General features: G+C 51.4%; 1 long non-coding RNA gene across 1 annotated transcript in view; it reads right to left on the bottom strand.

The window, feature by feature from the left end:
• Window positions 1–20,292, bottom strand: part of LOC136097242 (uncharacterized) — a 50,960-nt gene extending 30,668 nt beyond the window's left edge. Inside the window, exons 1-2 of the long non-coding RNA XR_010650762.2 lie at window positions 19,747–20,292; window positions 2,366–2,546 (exon numbers count right to left, since the gene is read on the bottom strand). This is a non-coding gene — a long non-coding RNA (uncharacterized lncRNA). The remainder of the gene's footprint in view (window positions 1–2,365; window positions 2,547–19,746) is intronic.
• Between the last annotated feature and the right edge of the window lie 87 nt (window positions 20,293–20,379).

Below are 20,379 nucleotides of genomic sequence, written 5' to 3'. Positions count from 1 at the left end.
TGGGACATGGCTTGCTTTCTGCTTCAATTGTAATTCAACTCTCTTTCAAACTCGCTTGCCAAACAGGAGGGGCTGAACCAGGCTGGCTGCGGCGTGCAAGTGGATATGTCAAATTAGCCAGAGCACACACGATCCAGAGTGTGTGCCAGATGTGGAAGGACAAACAACACTCGAGCCAGCATCAAGCTAGAGTGGTACAGACAGATAATACCCAACACAACATAAACCTTGCCAGTACAGAGTTAAGACAACACTGTTTTCTAAACAAATCTGAAGCAGCAGAATGAGTTCATACTGGATCAGCATTTTCTACCATGTAGCCGCAGCAGTTTTGACCCAGTACCAAGCTCCCTAGAGCTGGATTTATTGACTTGTCCACCCTGAGCCAGTGCCAAAGCCATGTCCTGAGAGGGCTGAGGAATTTAACCACTGCCAAATAGCTCCGGAGGCTCCATCCAGGAAGAGCTTGCTTTCTGCAAACTCCCCAGTAATGAAACTGAGTGAGACTGCATGGTCACGCTCCCTGCCAAGCCCTGGCCAAGAGAAGACTGGCACATCAGCAACGCTACAGTCAGTTCGTCACCCGCAACACACAGGCGCGCGCACCGACGGGTGTGAACCACAGGGGAAAAGATCACTTCACAGTATTGTCAGCTGGCAGCAGCATCCGGAAACGATCCCACTGGGGAACATCAGCCCTTCCTGAGGCTGCCCAAAGCTGCTCCCCCCCAGCATGGCAGGAACCGAGGAGTCACCAGGGATGGGAAGTGATGGAGAGGGAGTGAGGAAGGGGTGCTGTTGAAAGAGGGGAAAGCAGGGTGCAGGGGTACCCCCAAAAGAGGAAGAAAAACAGCTGGTGCCACCAGACAGAAGCTGAAGGCAGCAGTTTGGGTGGAAGGGCAGGTGTCAGGGTAATCGGGGAGGTTGCATTACGAAATGGCAGCCAGGAAGGCCTGACAATAGGGTCCCACAGTGACAGCAGGGAGATGTACTGGAAGATGTACTCTCCTTCACAGCATCGCCAGGTAGGCCCTGAGCAGGAGGGGAGCAACCCATCACTTCCTTCAGGGGACAGCACACCAGCACTAGTGCCAGGGCTGCACAGCAGCACAGACCCTGCCAGTCGCTTCCCCTTGGAGAAACACAGCAGCCTCAAAACGTGACTCAGAAAACCCTGGCGTCTGACAGAGCCTGAAACCACAGCCTGGCAGGTGCAAACCCCCAAACCTCCCTTCTAAAATCCGCTCCTCTGAGGGTGCCCTCTGCCCACCACCTTGCCAACAGCTTATTGCTTTAAGGTCTTCTTCTGGGGAAAGGTACCTCCAGGCACGTCCATGCTTCTCGAGGGCCGGAGGCACGGCTGGGCCTGCCCAGGCAATGGGAGAAGCAGCTGCTCCCCTCTCCCCTCCCACCCCCGTGCTCAGTAGCTCCAGCAGCACAGGGACACAGCATGGAAATAGCATGGCTGATTCTCCTGCCTTCCCCGTGGAAGAGCTGGGGAAAGGGGCACCGAGGGCAGCTCTAGGTGGCAGGAGGCCCTTTCAGGTGCTCCCAAAAGCTTTGTGCCCCAAAATGGGTCAGGCTTGGCACAGGGCCCCTTCACGGTCTGTGCAGGGCACACGGCGTTCCCAGCTTATGAAACACGCTGTCTCCGGTAGGAGAACATCCCTTTCAGATGGGCAGGAGCAGCAGGGGACAGCAGAGCAGCAGTGACAACAAGCGTGCCCATCTCTCCAAAAGCTGTGCCAGGCTGGGCTGGATACTCAGAGGAGGTACCTGGCTAGGAAATGGAGGCCAGCAGCTTCTATCGGGAACCAGGATACCCAAAATATCCAAAATATAAAGAGGGAGGGGTAAGCCCCCTGCATGGCCTGCTCCTGATAGAATGATGCCCACTCCTGCTCTGCTGTAAGCTGCAACCCCAAGGGGACTCAGGCTGAAGCTGTGGATCCCGGCCGTGCTGCTGGCCAAACCAGCCTGCTGCTCCGCTGCAGCAGCCTCAGCCTGGCTGCCCCTTCTCCCCAGAAACGAGAGTGGGGGAGGAGATGCCGTCAGGTGAAGAGCAGACAGGTGTGTGCCAAGGGAGGGATGGGAAAGGAGGGAATGCACTAGGGACTGTGTGCAGGGGACCCGCAGAGCTTCCCTCCGCTGCTCTGCAAATAACCCCTCCCTGCACACAAATGCAGGAGGGGAGGGAGCAGCTCTCCATTACCGGGTGGGGGGATGCTGATGACAGCCTAGATTTTATTCACAGCACAGCAGAAACCCCTGCTTTTCCCCTCCCTCGCACCTCTGGGGAACAAGCGAGGAGAGGGAGGGAGGGATGGAGGGATGCACACAGACATAGGTGCCGAGGCTGGCTTACCTCGCGGTGCCTGTGCTGGGGGTGCAGGGGTGCGCGGGAGATAAAGCTGGGGCTCTGCTCTCCTCGATGAGTGCGGGGAAAGGCCCCTCTTCAGTCACATAAAGGAGTGGCCTGTGAGTAGGTGCTCCAGCTCACCGCTCGATCGAAGCTGCCATGGATTCATTGCGAAAGACTTTGCCTTCTGTGAGGAGAGGAGGAAAGGGGAGGGAAGGGAAAAAAAAAAAAAAGGAAAAAAAAACCCACCAGCTTAAGACTTGGAGGGTAGATTCACTTCTTTCTTAGGTTTCCAATGGCAACTGAATATACCACAGATGAAGATCCAGGGTGTGTGCGTGTGTGTGTGAATGTGTGTGCGTGGGAGGGATGGAGAGATGCACAGCTGCTGAGTCCACAGGCAGTGTGGGGTGTGAGCTAGTCAGGGCGGATCAGTGATTGTGGGAACAGACAACTGGACACAGGCAGCAGAGCAGACAGGCAGACGGATGGAATGAGTTTTAAAGGATGGAAGGAGGATGGCCTGTCTCCTAGCTGTCCCACTACACACAGGAGACAGCCCCTGACTTGGTGCGGGCAAGGTGCTGATTGAACTGTGTCAGGAGAAGGTGAAGTGTGGATGCACATCCAGCCATAGGCAGGCAGACATACCAGCTCCTCGGTCCGCTCCCATCACCCAAGTATGTCCCCTTGTAGGGACGCTGTCCACACTCAGACTGCTACGCACATGCTTTATAGACACACACACGCTCACCGGCCTTTTCATAGCCCCATGCACCACTTCGCACACAACCCCCAAAAATTCAGAATCCCTCCAAAGGGACATCTCTTCTTCACAGACATCCTGCACCTGCAAGTTGCACAGCTGTATTAAGAAGCATACGTGATATTTCACACAACCACATCCAATCCACCCAGTTTGTTTCTCCACTCATACGAGTACACCGCAAAAATATTTATATACAGCACAGCGAATACTGACCGCTGTGCAAAGGCATGTTGAATATCTGAATATATCTACCACACACAAACTCCTGAACACTTATACATAACTGACACTGCACAAATGCACATCATTTAATAAGCCTACCTCCACATCAAAGACCAGAAAAAGTGCCATGTACATGCATACACGCACACAGACATTTATATCAGTGCAAACAGCACACTGGCATATCACAACACATATATCAATAATAAAACAAAAGCACATAAAACATCCTCATACGCTGAGGAATGTAAGTCAAACAAGCACCACTGGGTGCATATCACACACAAATATACTATGCTTACAAATTGCCTGCAGCATACAAACTGATCGCATCAGATACTGTTAACTACTAAACTCAGCCCACACAATGGCACACCATCCTTCTGGATCCTGAATGCTAGCCCCAGCATCATCAAACACCAGCCATATTCTGTCACATGGAAAACACAAATACTCATCAACATTCAACACAGGCAGACAAACACAAACTACACATGAAACACAGACAATCAGCATCACTCACCACCCCAAAAAATGACATATTTGAAAAGTTATGAAGCTGTAACTCACTTTGGAGATAGCTGTATTATTCTGTGCACCTGCATGGGTGCATGTGCACACAGATGTATACCACTGCCACACCAATGCTGCTTAAACTGCCTCCATCTCTGAGACCTTCCCTTATTTTGCACTTTCTCTAGTTCTGCCTATTCTACCATCTCCCAGCAAAGCCCATGTATCTGTCCACTGACACGTGTTGCAGTCCTTGGGGGCAAAATCTCAGGAGCAGAAAGCCTGTAAAAGCATCCAGACTCACCTCTTCTCCTTTCCTCCTTTCTTCTGGTATTAGATGTGTGTAATTTGCCCACAAAGAAGAGCGCAAGGTCCCACCAGCCCCAAGTCCTCTGAAACTGGCTGACAGTGGCAGCAGAGGATGTGAGTGCAAAACGTACGCATGGTGAAAAAGTTCATAAACCCTTATGGGAAGCAGAGGCATGGCCAGGAGGTGCCAGCTTCCCCCAGGCCCCAGGAGAGACCAGGAGATGCATGAGGCGGGTAGGAAGGGGTGAGGGAAGGAGGGGAGATCAGCCTGGCACCAGGGACGGCAGGGCAAGCAGTCTGCCAGGCTTGTTTAACAAGCTCCGTGCTGTCACAGTGTGATGCCGCGTGCGATGGCTGGCACTGATCGGGGTTCAGCATCAGGGCAACTGTGTCTGAGAGGGGAGCAAAGAGCCACTGGCAGCCGTGGAGGTGGGGATAGGAAGGGTCTATGGGCCCCCAGGAAATGGGAGAGGTATGGGAAAGCATGGGGTTTTGGGAGGGAGAAAGCATCTGGGTGCAGGTGCAACTGCAAGCATGTGGTGCAGGGGTCTGTGGATGTACTGGGATCAGTGGAGCAGTGGGTACTGGCACAGGTACAAAAGGAAGAGCCCACAGACACAAAGGGGCTGGCGCAGGCGTGGCTTGGACATGGGCAATGTAGGGATTGCAGCCAGGTCCAGCTGTGGCCACGCTCACAGGACTTCCCAACCCTTCTCTGGGCAGCTCCCGAGCAAGCGGATTATCCCTGACCCCCACAGAAGGATTTCCTCCAGGAAAACGGAGTCCCGCAAGCTCTCGTGTTGTGCTGTTGGACAAGTGTGGGCTCTGAGCATGTGCAGACACACCTGAGTGTAAGTTAGTGAAGCATACATGGCAATAGCCTCTTCCAGGCTCCCTGCCCTTCCAGCACCAAACACTGTCCAGCCCCCTTCCCAGCACATGCAAATACACCTTACCCACCATTTCTCAGGCGTGTAAACTCCCTGCTCCCCAAAGCCAACTACTTCACACCTTCCCCCAAAGTGCTCCCACCTTCCCACACACACACACCACACATGTGTTCATGCGGCAGCAAGAAGAAACAGGTGGGGAAGCCCCCACCACCACCTAAACCCCTCCAAGCCACCCCCTCTTCCCCTCTACCTCCACCTCTCACTGTTCAGAAGCACTTTGAAGGAGTAAAAATTTCCTCTCGCTCAGTTAAACTTGGCCCATGCATCCAGGCAATTCCAGCTTGCTAGGAATGTCTGTTCCTCAGCACTGTGCTCAATTGTACCTGCGTGCCTCTTCCCACAAACATCCATTGTGCATTACAGGATGTGAATAATGCAGGCTGAAAGGGGACAAGTGAGAGAGTCTTTTGGGCATCAGCAAGGCATGTGTGCAGAGTGGAGATGGAGTTCCCTCATTTGGTGAAGGCTAACAGATGCTGCCAAACCTGGAAAAGCCACTATGGCCTGAAGTGCTGCTTGGGTTAAAGTACGGTCATGAGGGCAATTTAAAGAGGCTTTTGGACTTGGGATTTCTAATTGCTGCTGAGAGGTAACACAGAGGTGCCATGTGTGGCTAGGCAAGGAGGATCTCCATCTTGGAGATACTTAGCACAGAACTAAGCAGCTGAAAAAAGCCACTAGTGGAAAAGGGAATCATCATGCTAAACTGACCTCTAAAACATCTGCTCCTGTGCTTCAGGGGCATGGAAGAAGCACCATGACTGACTAAACACAGGAAAATGGAGACTGAAAGCAAGGCAAACAGGAGCCAAGGGGCATGTGTATGCATGTTTGCACGTGTACGTCAGTATGGTGTTCATCTTGTTCATCTCAAAGGGATGCATTTTGCCTCACCCTCACGTGCCTGATTTGTGCTGGCAAGGAAGGAAACCTGGAAGACAAAAAACACGTGTGTCTGTCAGTGTTGCCATGAGTCCGTCTGCATGGGATAACGCTGAAAGTGGGCAACATGGACAATGTGCTGTTGTGTGTGCACATGGGTGTGCAGGAATGTGTGCCTTCTGGTGAGCATCTGTGTGCTGGTGTTGTGCATGTGCCTGCAGTGGGCAGATGTCGATGTATGGAACGTGTATGTGTGCGAGTGTGCATCCAAGTGCTGTACTATAGGGTGAACAATGCATATGTGTGCAAATCTGTTCTTTGCTGAGAACATTGGTGGATTTGTGAGGTGTCATAGGGAGCAATGTGTCCTCTGTGAGTTGTCTTGTGTGCGTGTGGCAGCATTCACGCCTCTGTGTGAAACCAGTGTGTTATTGCACATCTGCAGAGTGAGCATCCTTGTGAAAGCAATGCTGTGAGTACAGCATACAGCTATGGTAAGTGTGTGGGTGCTGTGTGCACACCTGGGTGTGTACAGGTTTGCAGGGACACAGTCCCTCTCTGGGTGGAACAGTCCATCTGGCTCTGGCACTGTCTCTCCTCCTGGTCTCTGCTTGCCCTTCTCTCCTTCTCTCAGTTCCCCTCATTCACTGACAGCAGCGTACTCTGCCCTGGGAACCAACTCCCACACACTAACACACAGCAAGGGAACTCCTTTCCTTGCAGTTCCCTGGGATCTCCCCGTATCAAGAGCCAGAAAATGAAGAAAAAACCTCGTTGTGCAACCTGAACTGGACCCATTCCCTTTCCATGTCCTTGTCACCCATTTTCAGCCACCAGAAACAGCACTGTGAATCCACAAGCTTTCACACAAATCCACAAGCTTTCACACAAACTCATGAACTTCCACCCCCAAACCCTGAGCACCACAAACCAGACTCATGGCTCACACCCGAGCTCTGACACATCTCAGGTAAGGCAGCTCAAGCTAACAGAGTTAGGAGACAGCAGTCCCTATAGCTGGGAATAGAGAGATGCTCCTGCAGCCACAGTGAGACCTGTTTGACTTTCAGTTCCCCAGCCAGAATCACCCACATCTGTGGTTGATGTAGGAAACCTTTAGAACTAATTGCAGTCAGCACAGCTCAAATTCACACCTCTGGAGCCAAAGCAACTCCTCTTAGCTGTCCTGTCATTGCTCCCACATCAGAGGGCTAAACCTTTGGCCAGATCCAACATGTACTGGGTAACCTCCAGGCAAGGATCCAAAGCAAGGAGCCTGCCCACTGAGAGCACCTCCTGGGGCAGTGAGACTTGAGCAACAAGAAAACCCCAAAGACATTCCTTTGTTCCTTTAACCAATTCTGCATATCACTGACTCACTCCCAAATACCCTACCCTGAGTTCTGCGTGCTTGTTCTGGAGTTGATCTGAACTACTCAACTCCCCAAATTGAAATGCAAGCAACTGGCCTTCATATCAGACTTTGCTTTTGCCATATATCCCAGTGCACACTTATTCCCTCTGGAGGACAAAACTAGCACATCGAAGCCAGATGTGAAAATATGCACAGCTTCCCTGGAAAGATGCATGGGCTCACAGCAAGACCCAGTTTCATTCAAGCCCAGAATCTCACAATTTTGCCTTGAGAATGAAGCCTAACACTTAGCTTTCATCTCTTTTGCCTTAACTGCAGTCTGGAATCTGTGATACCCCTAAACATCACCCAACCCTCTACACTGAAAGTCTAGCCTCTAGGCTCCATTTTATCCCCTTTAATTTGTCCTCAGGTTTCTTCTAAACAGAGACCCAGCCTTTCACCTTGTTGCTGACCAACAAGGCTGTGTACTCTTCACACATAAGAGTGCTCACTGCCAGATCCCTTCCCTGATGTTGTGCCTGCACTGTACAAGACAGGCTGGGAAAGTCCAGCTCTCTGATCCACCAGGCAGTGGCAGCCATGACCTGTGGTGCAGGTCTCCAGGAGCCAGGCCAGGATCTTCCCAGGTTTTTTCCCCCAGAGAGGAACCTTGCTGCTGGCTAACATAGTTTAGGTAACTTTTTCACTGCTGGCAATCACGACCAGGAAAAATAGCATTTCGTGTTAATATTTAAATACCCACTACAAAAAGCGTGGGGCCAGCCTCCTCGCCTGTTCCGGGGTCCCCCTGTGCAGCACCACCAGCATCACTGCTCCACTTGCCCCGGGTCTTCCTTCTCTCAGGGTCTCGGCCCCCAGCTCTGCACCCTTCTCTCCCCTCCTCGGCATCATGAGCAACTCCTGTCCATGACTTTCCTGTGTCCTGCCTTGCAGCCTCGCCAGCATTTCTGGCTCCACTGGGCATGTGGAGAGAAAGCCCCCGATTACCATTCAAGCTGGATTCTCATTAGGCAGAAATGCCCCTCCATTAACAGTCCATAAGGTTAACTTAATCCAGCCAGTCTTGTGTGGTCTCTGCCCAAATTCCCTATTACATTAGCAATCTTGAGCCTTAATTAGTATGTGAGGCCGAGGTGGCGTTATTAATGGAGATAATACGGAGCATTAAGGATAAACAGGCCAGGCTGTCTCTCCCCCACCATGCATGCAAATTCTCTTCTGTGCAGAAACAGTGTGATCTTCCCCCATAGGTACCACACGCTGAGGGTCTGGGGTGCCCCAGACTGAAAGCAAACCCTGGGACATGTGTCCAGGCTGGTACAAGAGGATGAAAGGGAGGAAACAGGATCCCAGAGACACCCTTCATCTGCCCAGGAGAAGAAGGGCTGCTAATGAGATGATGACCGTGAGGGAAACCCTTGCTGGGGAGGAGCAGCCATGTCTCCAGCTAATCCAGCCATCCCATCTTTCTGGGAGGCTTGGGAGACCAAGGCCAAGGTTGTCTGATTCTCCATTCCCTTGAACGCTCGATTCACACTGCCATATGCGTGCACACAATGGACATATGCTCTTGAACACTGTGTGCAAGGAGGGTTGTCTGCCTGATGGGGAATGGGCTGTAGGGGCTGGTTACAGCCAGGGAAGGTCTTCCTCACAAGCCTCCTTTCTGACCCCAGAGTCCCAGTACACTGAGGACACCAGGACAGGGCAGGGGGGCTTCAGGTGAAGGAGAGAAGCTGTCAGCCGGCAAACAAATGGACAGGGGCTTCTGCCTGGTGCAGACTCGCTGTGCGGTGGGGAAGGGAGGGATCCCTCCTGGGACAGGCTGGTCGCTGGGTGCACAGGTGGACGGTCAAATCAGCTTGGTCATCACAAGTGAATGGGCAGCCTGGTGCAGACCCTCTCCCACCCCAATTGGCAGGAGACACCCCAAGTGAGAGGAGGAGAGGACTGGTGCTGCCTGCAGCAGCGAGGCACTGGGGGAGCAAGGGACACAAACTGGTTGGGGCTGCACAGTGTGCCAGACAGGCTGTGCAAGGAGAGCTCACACATGGCCTGCAGCCCTTCTGTCACCCCACAAGCCTGATACTTTCTTCTAAAACATGCACTTTCAAAAGCATAAGAAAAAACAGGAGGAGGGAACCAGAAGAAGCCAAGCTAAAAGAGCAGAGGTTAATGTCAGCATCTCTGGGTCGCTAATTCACACGTCCAGCAGCACCCAGCAGGCTGGCAGGGAAGCAGCAATCTTGCCACAGGGACCTGTGACCACAGGGAATGGCATCCTGGCTTGTTCCTGAGGCTGGACCCATGCTGTTCCAGCTGTACATAGCTCTGTTGTGATCAGCGTGTCCCTCTAGGGTCTGCAGAGAGGCTTGCAGCAGGGGCAATGATCCCTGAAGCACAGAGCAATATCCCCTGTGCCTCGGCTCTAAAGCACCCAGCCAGTGCTAAACAGCCTTGCTTAGCAAGGCCTTGCTTAGCAAAGAGCAGTGCTGCAGGCTGAGGCCGCTCTCTCCCAGGGCAGCGTTAGGACTTGTGCTCAGCATCAGCCCAGCTGCCTTCCCGTGCCCAGAGGCACCATGGCCAGCAGGCAACAATGGAGGCTCTGAGCAGAGACCATCTCTCCCACTTTCCAGCCCAACAAGCTCTCACTCCCTCAGGCCCACCAGCCAGCCCCTGCCAAATCCATTTGTCCAATCTTGCGCTTCCCACTAATCCTGTTGAGCCATCCTTTAAGTTGCTCTGAGGCAGCGACAGAAAATACAACCAATGCCTTAAGAAGCTTCCCCTGACCTTGCTCAATTCAATATAAAGGGTTTTGATTTAAAAAAATTCCAGTGGGGGTCTGTCACTGATCCATCGTCTGGATTAAAGGACAACAAACAGAGACACAGGATGCAGCCGGTGTTAGGTGAGCAGACAGAGAAGGGAAGAAAGGTTACAACCAGCATGGGGGAGGAGATGGAAGTAAGGACAGAAAGTGAGAGGGGAGGCAGAAAAAATACTTTCCCCTCGCCATCTCCACACTTGACTACTGGCAGAAAATCTTTATATACCCATGGTGTGATACATCATGTCCCACTACCTTCCTTGGTCTGTAAGGAAAAGCGAGGCAGCTGCATTGTCCTGTGGTGTGACCAGGCTGGGAACAAGCTACTGGGACTGGAGACAATCTCTTTGCCCTGCAAGAGGCACTCAGTGGGCAGCAGAGACTGAAATCTCGAGGCACACACAACTGCTACAGAGATCTCGCCACCACTGTCTCTCCTTCTGATGCTGTTCAGGCATTTATGCCTTCACACCTTGCCCGTTCCTTCACGCCAAACCTCTCCCCACATCTCCTCCCCTTGCTGGCAGTACTGTCCCTCATTCTCTCTGCTGCCTGTTCTGGCACAGGTCACGTTTGACAGCATCTATGCAGGCTTTCCACCACTCACCTCAGTCTCCTACAGCCCTTAATTCAAAGAAGACTACTGAGAAGAGTTTTCCTCTGTAGAAAATGTCAAAAGGGCTCCTGAGGACACCCTCTCCTTTCCCTCTGCCCTCCAATACTGCATGGTTGTTGCATCCCACCAGGAACTTTTTCCTCCTGGCATGAGCTTGTTTACTCCCTCTGAACCTATTCTGTTTGAAGACAAAATGACTGATGTTTCATTTTCATTCATCTTTTCTCCATCACCTGGTTGAAGGTCTCAGCCAGAAAATATGAGAAAATCCTAATTTCAGCAAGGGTTTTGTCACTAATTCTCTCAATTTGCCATAGAAGAGCCTAATCTTGACCTGGGAGGTGACTCGGGTATTTCTTTCAAGTGGATCAAGATGTCCCTGGGCTGTGCTTAGCCCTGAGAGCCTCTTTTAGGCAGTTTATGCCCTCTTACCTTCTCCTCCACTGCCCATTACACTAGCAGAACATCCGAGCCATATTTTCCAAAGACCCTCATGTCTACAGACCGTCCCACCATCAATTTGCTTATCTAAACATCCTTTACTCAGAACCCCAATCAGATCTGCATCACCTCTGGCCTTTTAATTCCCCTACTTTGTATTGACCAGTCCCAACTCCTGTCTGTGCTGACCACCACAGCCCACGCTCAGAGAAGCTATCCACACACCCCAAGGTCCTCTTCAAAATTCCACTTCCTATTTTTCAAGCCTCCTAGGAATCTGCCCAGTCCTATCTTGTTGGTCAAGAGCACCCTCAACTAGTTTCAGAATTTTCGCCCAGCTTCTTCACCTCCTCCTCCACCATGCCACTGACACAGAACTCTGCAACTGTGTGGGACCTGGCACAGCTCATCTCTGCAAAGTCACTTCCCACCTAGCAATACCTCATGTTGTTCTATCAGTACAAAGCTATACTGCTGTAGCCACGAAAGAGGCAGCTGACAGATGCAGAAAGATGGAAGGTGAAGGACTACTGGAAAAGAAACAATAGAGACCATAAAATGAGACAGGTCTATAAAACCATGGATGACACAGGAAAGGTAGAGGGACAGGTGTTAACTGTCTCTTCCCACCCAAGAATCAAGAGTCAGGAAATTAAACCAGAAAGTAACAAGTTCAAGACAAATGACAAGAGGTCTTGCATTGCACACCGCATCTTTAGGCTACAGAAATTCCTACCATGAGATTTTGTGGATGCTAAATCATTACCTGACTTAAAAAACTGGCTGGACCAATTCAGGGAAGAAACAAATTCATAGACACCTATGAAGTGTACAACAGATCTTCTAGTGCAAGGTCCCTCAGCCACACATCGCTGGAGGCTAAAAGAGTGTTCTGAGGAAGTGCTCCAACACAATTGTCCTGTCCTTATGCTCTTCCCTCTTTCAGCCACCCTTGGAGCCACTGGACCGGAAGCACCTCAGACCTGGCTCAGTAGGTTCTTTCTTGTATTCCTATGGCTTTCCGTAGCCAGGCTGACCCAGAAGTCATGGTCAAACAGTAGCTATGAGCAACAATATTATTTTGGTGCATTAGATCATATTGAAGACAGATGGACAAGGGAGCAAACAACAGAGCCCATTCCAAGCAGGATTTTTTTTTTTGCCTCTGACCTAAAGCTGGAAGGAAGTCTGAGGTCATTTAAACCAGTCACCCCAGTAGAGATACTTGCTGGGAATAACATCTGTGGTTGAGTGCTAGCACCCTCAATGCCTTGTGCCAGAACAAATCCCCTTTCCCTGTTGATAAAAACAGCCCTTTCAACAGACAATCTGTAACAGGGCCAACCCCCTTGAATTCCCTTCCATTTCCCTGACATATCACACTACTCATGGCAGCATCTCCACACTAATCCTTTTATTATGATCTAACTCCGTTTTCCTGGCATGTGACTGCAATGGAGGAAAAAAGAAGGGGTGTTAATCCTTCTGACCTTGTTGTCCCAATTCTGGACCATCTGTGACTAGGAATTCAGAGGAGGGAGGTCTGATCCTCCTGACCCCATTGTCCCCATGCCAAGCAATCATGAATCTGGAAAAGGGAACCACACGCTTTGGTAGGTTCAGCCTGTACCCTTCTAGAAAGTTGTTGCGGCAAAGTCCCTTTTCACCTACAAGATTGCTTCCTAGATTACCTCTCTGGCTAGAGAGGGTGTGGAGATGGAGGGAATAATGTCTTCTACCTCCATCAGCCTCTGTTTATTCATTCCTCATCAACCACCTCTCTGCTCCCTCAACAACAGTGTCTGCAGGTTCACCACAGCCATGAGACAGGGAATTAATAAAAGCTAAAGATAATCAAACATCTCTCAAAATTTTCCTGGCAGTGCTGCACATGAAGAAGAGGCCTTGCCGATCACTCCACCTGCACCACTGGCCAGGTCTAGCTTGGTCCCTCCCCCACTTTTAACCACCATGTGTTTCCTCGCTCCAAGCAGTTGTGTCTCCATAAACCAGTCAGACTATTTCATAGTGGGTCTAAGCACTCACACCAGGAAGTTTGCACATATTCCCAGAGCCAAACGAATATTCTCCTCTTCATTCAGCCTCACCCTGCACCTCTGACTTTGCCCATATTTTGCTGCCTTAAATAATCTCTTCCCTTCCTTGGTGTTACAGTCCTCAAATACTTGTAAACTGCTATCGTATGATCATTTAGCCAAGCTGTACGTATTTAATTCTTCTAATCTTGCCTCATAAACAAGTCCCTCCAGCCCTTTCATCATTTTTGCTGCTCTTCTCTGAATTCCCTCCAATTTATCATCATCTTTCAGCTAGCATAGCACCCAGGCTTGAATGCCAGGTTTTCCAGACTGGTCTCACTAAAGCCTTGGAAATAACACAAATCGGGTTCCCCTCGTGCTTCAAGGCATGATGCTTCTGGATGTACTTGCGTACACAGATGTCAGGAAAGCTTACTTCATACATGTGGCACCAGGTAATACAACTCAAGACTATCTCTTAAAGCACAGGACCTCTCTCCAGGGAGAGGAAGAAACAGATTCATAAGAGACGGGGAGAAGATACATGGAAAGGTTGGATGGATGTCATCCAGCTGAACGTGGCACACAACTACAAACACATCTTTATGCACCTCAAGAAGAAACATCAAGTCCAAGAGATGGAAAAGGTGCATATACACACATACACATTTGTGCTCACTCCGCAAATGAACCCACACACAATTACCTGCATCACACATAGGCACGTACACAAGTGCACACAAGAACACATACACATGGCTAGTACAGATGAAGCTGAGGAGGGAACAACATACATGTGCACACAGACTTGGTGCACACACAGGTGTAACCTGCACATACAAGAGGACAGGACAGACAAAGCCTAGAAGAAATGGTTCTCTCCCTGTTTACAAACACACGTGCCCTTATGCACAAACCAATGTTCCCAGAGGAAGGATAGCTCACGGAGTCCTCATAGTAACCTGAAAATACACAGGCAGCTCTGACCCATCTGGTCTACAGATTGAGCACATGAGCCATGGAAAGAATGAATACAAACATATGACACCTTGCCTTAAGGCAACTGCTAGCTTGTACATCATCCTGAGACATAGTCTGCACATCTATAGCGCCTTCCATGGTGATTAGCTTATCACCCAAGCCATTCGAAAGTTAGGTGACTGCTGAGGAGTATAGAGGGAAAGGAAGGGACTTCCCCACAGGCCAGTTGTGGCAGAACTAGGGATCCCTCCTGCTGCTCCTCAGGTCGTGTTACTTATGATCCTTCCTCACAACAGAATTTGCTCCATCTCTCTGCTATCAGACTGATGCCCACAGGAGTCAAAATCACCCGCAGGAGTCAAAATCACCCACAGTTTTTTGTAAATGGTCTCTCCTATACAGCTTACCAAAACTAGATGGGTGTTAACCTTGTGTGTGAGTATCTCTGTGTAGGGAAGAACATGGGTTCTTGGCCCCCAGACACATCTTCTCACCTCTGTGAAATTCATGTTGTGCCATCAGCTCCTCAAGGCATCACCTGGAACAAAATTATATGCTAAAGGGCTAAAAAGCTGGAAATGTGCTCCCTGGGGTGACTGCAGACAGGAAGGAATAGTTCCAACACATCAGTTGGGTCATCACAGAAGGATGCACCTCCAACAGCAGAAGAGATTCCCTGCCTATCTTCACAGCATCTGGTGCTATGCTATAGGGCACCATGTAGACACTTTGTCTACCCAAGCCAGGGCTGCCTGGGAATCTCAAAGATTCCCTGCAAGGGGCAACATCTAGAGACCAAACCCACCGAGCCATTCACCTCAAGCTGGCTCCTAATAGCTTGTTTCCCACCTCTTATGATGCTGTGGAAAGAGTGACAACTGCCCTTCCCTCCTTCTGTACCTCAGCTGGTCAACTGGAACTGGGTTTCTTCTTGGCTCATGAATGTTGTGCAAATGAGGTCATTTCTCCTCAGTGACAGAAAATTATTTGGTCACTCCTGTCTGCGAGGAAAGCAGTTCATCTCAGGCAATAGCTAGGTGTCCCAGAGCTCCCAGGAGACCCAGAGAACTGTTATAATCCCTTAAAGAGGAGGCCAGGGAATGGCAAAGCAAGCCACAAAACTAACACTGTCTGGAGACCACAGGAAAGCCAGGACACAAATGCAGCACTGCTGAAGTGTGACCAACAGGTCAAGGGAGGTTCTCCCCCTCTGCTCTGCCCTGGTGAGGCTGCATCTGGAGTGGTGTGTCCAGTTCTGGGCTCCCCAGTTTACGAAGCATAAGAAATTACTGGAGGGAGTCCAGCAGTGGGCTACAAAGATTATTAGGGGCCTAAAGCACCTTTCCTATGAGGAGAGACTGCGAGAGCTGGGTCTGTTCAGCCCAGAGAAGAAAAGGCTGAGAGGGGATCTCATCAATGTTTATAAATATCTGAAGAGTGGGTGTCAAGAGGATGGGATCAGACTCCTTTCAGTGGTGCCCAACGATAGGATGAGGGACAAGGGGCACAGACTGAAGCACAGGAGGTTTCATCTGAATATAAGGAAAAACTTCTTTATTTTGAGGGTGCCAGAGCACTGGAACAGGCTGCCCAGAGAGGTTGTGGAGTCTGTTTCTCTGAAACATTCAAAACCCACCTGGACACCTTCCTGTGCAATCTGTTCTAGTTGAACCTGCTTTAGCAGGTGGGTTGAACTAGATGATCTCCAGAGGTCCCTTCCAACCCAAACCATTCTGTGATTCTGTGAAGCTGTAACTGCTGCCAGACCATCTCGCCACTGAAGCAAACACAACAGCAGGCCCACAGTCACTGTCACCTCCAAAGTGCCAAGAGTGACTCATCTAGGGCTTTAAATACCGCCTTCATCTGGTTCACAGCTGCAGGAAACCCATCCTGGCCCAGCAGAGAGAAAGGGCTGGAGCTGGGTCACAGCCTTTTGGTCTGCTCCCCGATCTTTGCACTCTCCCCTTCCAGCCCAGGAAGAGGACTTCATCTCACTCTACGCAGGAGGTGGCTCCTGTGTGTTCAGCCTCTCTCCCTTCGGTGGCTCATCTCCATGTCCTCCTTCACCCCCCTTCCCACACAGAGAGGCACCATGGAACACTGAGCTCTGCCCCTGCCAAACCCCAAAGATTGCTCAAGCACCTGCTGTAACTCAGCATCGGGTCCAGCTCAGACAATCCCCCCCAGCAGAACTTGCAGTGCTACCCAGGAAGCTCCAGCTTTCCCCATACCTGCCAGCAGCCTGGGATCCCTCACTTGTGCAGGACAGCTCTGCTCCTTCATGAAGGAGAAAAGCAAAAGCTCCTCTTTTCCCAGAAAAGGGGATATTTTCCTGAAGCATATTTGCACCTAAGCTGGTCCTGTCCTACTCTGGTGCCTGGGTATGAGAGCTGCAAGTGTGTTTGGGGGACATCATGTCCCTTTCCCAGAGCGGGGCACCTCTCATCACACTCGTGAGAGTGTGAGGACAGAAGTGTTCCCTGCATGTCTTCTGCCCTCCCTCACATTAATAAAAGAAACAACCTAGCCCAGACCCAGACTTACAGGGGACCAAAGGAAAAAAACACAATATTTGCGATGAGGTGGAAAGCAGCCGGGTCTCTCTCAGTAAATGTGCTGATATTTTCTGACGCAGCTGCTGACAGCACTGGGAGGTTTCAGCAAGCCCTGATGTGACCAGTAGCTTTTTTCCCAGGTGAGCAGTGCTATCCACCACTCTTCAACAGGGTCAGATGAGGCAGCTGCACTCTGCCTGGAGCTGCATCTGGCTTCTGACATGACCCAGGTAGGTACAAAACATCATGGATATCATCACAGCTATGCTTCCCTCCTGCCTTCCCCCTTTGACTGTGATTTTTTACCTTTCCAATTTTAACGGCAAGTTCCCCCCAGCAAAAACTGCACCTCCGTATGCCCCCCTTTCCCAAACGCCCTCTCTACCCTCCAAGCAGCTTCTGCTCCACAGCTTAGCTTTGCACCGGCGCAGCAGATCAGACAGCATATTCCCAAATACCCACTTTGCCTGGAGCTGGGTGAAGAGAGGGAAAGGCCCCGCATCCACAGTTCTTCCCTTTTTGTCGTAGTTTTTGGTGGGAGAAGAGCAACTAAGGCAGCTTGCTTCATACTGACAAATCTGCATGCTTGTGGGTGCCCTGAAAGCCAACTACCACCCAAAGGAAAAAAATGGGGTGAGGAGGGTGGCAGGTGCAGAAGGGGCTGGTGAGGGAAAAAGGTTTCTAGTCTGGGAAAATCAGTGGGATTAAAGTGGCTGTTTCTCACCTCTGGCACTGCAAAGGCACCCCTCCACTCCCTGCAGCTTCCTCACTGCTGCCAGTACGGTCTGCACAGAGGGGGAGGCAAGAGAGGGGCTGTATTTAAATATATTAATAATGCATGCTCCATGCAAATGAAGCTTCCTTTGAATATTACATTAGTGGTGCTGTCAGGCTGTGCTTCCTGGGACACAGGAGTGATGGGGTGTGTGGGGACTGAGGGACGGGGGGAGGATGCGGGTCACCAAAAACCCCCTCACACCCTTGCACAACCCCCTTTCTCCCCCTCCACCCCAGCTTCCCCACATCACACACACTCCTGCTCCTTCCCACCTCCCAGTGCATGACAAATTCCTTGGCTTGCAGCATGCAATGCAGCCAGGCTCCTCAATCCCCTAGGCTGTCTCCAGGGACATGGACCTCCCCTCCTCCCCACTCCCTACACAATCTTTACTGCAACCCTCCAATCTCAGCAATCCTCTTCCTGCTCCATAGCCTGGTTTATAGTTCCCTACCTCCAGGGTGGGGAGGAGGGTTATGTTCTACAGCCTTTAGGGCAAAAGGAGGGGGAGCAGCTCCTAAGTCTGCTCTGCACATGTGCACCCACTTTCTGTGCACACACTGGCCCCCAGCAGCAGACGCTTGTGCGAGCACAGAGTGGGTGCCAGTGGACCACAGGCTGTGCACGGCTGCAAGATGCACGGGCCCGCAGCGCACGAGCGATGCTCTCCTCCCTGTCGCCAACACCTCCTTCCCTGGGTGCTTGCAAGGATGTTTGCAAGCATATTGTTTATGCACAGACACCCCCGCCTCCGCACACATACACATGCAGCACACACACATGTGCTCACGTGCACACATGCAGAGGTAGGGGGAAGCCACACCAGCACACACATGAGAAGACATTATGCACAGCAGCTCCTGAATATGCTGCCTGCTGCAGCATTAGCAGATTTATGCTGCCTTTCCCCAGCCAGATCCAAGCTCTGGAATGGGAACAGCAGCAGCTGTGCACTCCTGCCTGTCCTGGGATGGGAATAGGATGCGTCTGTTGGTTTCTCTCCCCCACCCCCACGCCTCCTCCTTCCCCCTCCTCTTGCTCCCATTCATTCATTCAGCTTCTCCTTCCCCCATCCCATACCCCAAAGCAGGAGGATCCTTATGCATAAAAATGTGGGCATGCTTTCTTTGGTGAAATAAATGGGCACCCAGACACCCTGCAAGCAATGCATATACACGTATGTATGCATCCGAGCAACTGTCCTGGGCCCCTACATAAATATCCAGCTCCCATCACCACCACACAGACACACTCACACACCCGACAGACACCACGCAATGACTTTTCTGCAGCCAGTCAGCCTCCCAGCAGAACAGTGTAAAAGCAGAGCAGAAATTTACTCACTCCCCTGCATCCAAAACAGTCAAATGTTCACACACACATGAACACACACAACCCTGCCTGTCTGCAAAGGCTCCCCGACAAAGTTTGCAAAGAGGCAGGGGGCTGTGGAATGAGGCTATCTCCTTCTCCCTCCCGTAACTGCAGGCAATATACATGTATGTCTGTGCATCTATATCTGTATATGCCCATGCATGTATGCGTGGGGGTATATACATATAGTTACACCTATACATATATACCTATACACACACAAAGACACACATGCATATATATATACATACATATACATGTAACCCCTCCTCTTGCAAGGTCTGAATAAAAGCAGAATAGTCAAACCCTGCTGCGTGCAGCAAGCCCTGGATCTATTTAGCATCCCGATTCTAAGCAAGCACACACACACATACACACATACACACACACTCTGAAAGAGAGACCTGTCTCCAAGCCTCTCTCCCTCCCATCACCCCATGTGGGCATTATCTCTTCCCCCCTTCCCCCCCTCCCCCGGCCACTTGCCCATCTCCCTTGCACTCACCCCTTGCCTTCATCCTCAGATCAGAGACATCCACCCCCCCAGGGAGTGCATGCACGGGCTGGAGGAGAAAGGCAATCCATCCATCCTGCCCTTCTTCCCCCGCTCAGTCCTCCCCCTTCAATCTCAGCCGCTTCTCCGAGAGGCGACAGGGACGACAACAGGGAGCCGAGGACAGACGAGGCAGCTGCACAAGGACTGCACACAGAAAACGTTTCACACACACACACATGCACACGTACCTGCTTCTGGAGGGGCGATTGCTCCCAGCTTCCATACGGGGCATGACAGAGAGCGAGTGGAGGCACAAAAGACTCCTGTCTTCAAGCAACTTGCAGCCCTGCGGTTGCGGGGGGGCGGGGAGGGGTATCCTCCACCTCGTGTCACCCCTTGGAGCTGTGCTGTCCCCTGCCCCACAGCTGTCTCATTCCCGGCTGCACCTAGGCAGCGCTCCCAGCCACGCACACAGGCAAGCACGACAGGCGGGGACAGAGCAGCAGTCCGGGGAGGGCACGCACAACCGGAGGATTTGCTGCCTTCGCCGCATCCGCATCACTGGGGGAAGAAGGCAGAAAGGGCTGTATTGGCATTTAAAAACGCAAGTGATTAATTCACCACAGGCTCGGCTGATAGGGCTCTGGGACCAGAGCCGGCACTGCTTCTCCCAGCTGGGAAGGCTGTGACAGGTGAAGGTCCCTTTCCCATGGAGCCGGCTCCGAGCTCTCCTCGCCTGCACAGCCACCGCTCCGGTGCAGGCAGAAAGGGGTGGGCCTCCACCGGAGACATGAGCAGGCATGCAACAGCTGCTGGGAACTGCACACACACACACAATTTCCTTACAACAGCTGCTGAGGAGCTACACACAACATACAACA

This window comes from Patagioenas fasciata, chromosome 1, assembly GCF_037038585.1.
Source record: "Patagioenas fasciata isolate bPatFas1 chromosome 1, bPatFas1.hap1, whole genome shotgun sequence".
Taxonomy (NCBI): Eukaryota; Metazoa; Chordata; class Aves; order Columbiformes; family Columbidae; genus Patagioenas; species Patagioenas fasciata.
Note: the sequence above shows the minus strand (reverse complement) of the source record. Positions and strands in the feature narration are given on the sequence as shown.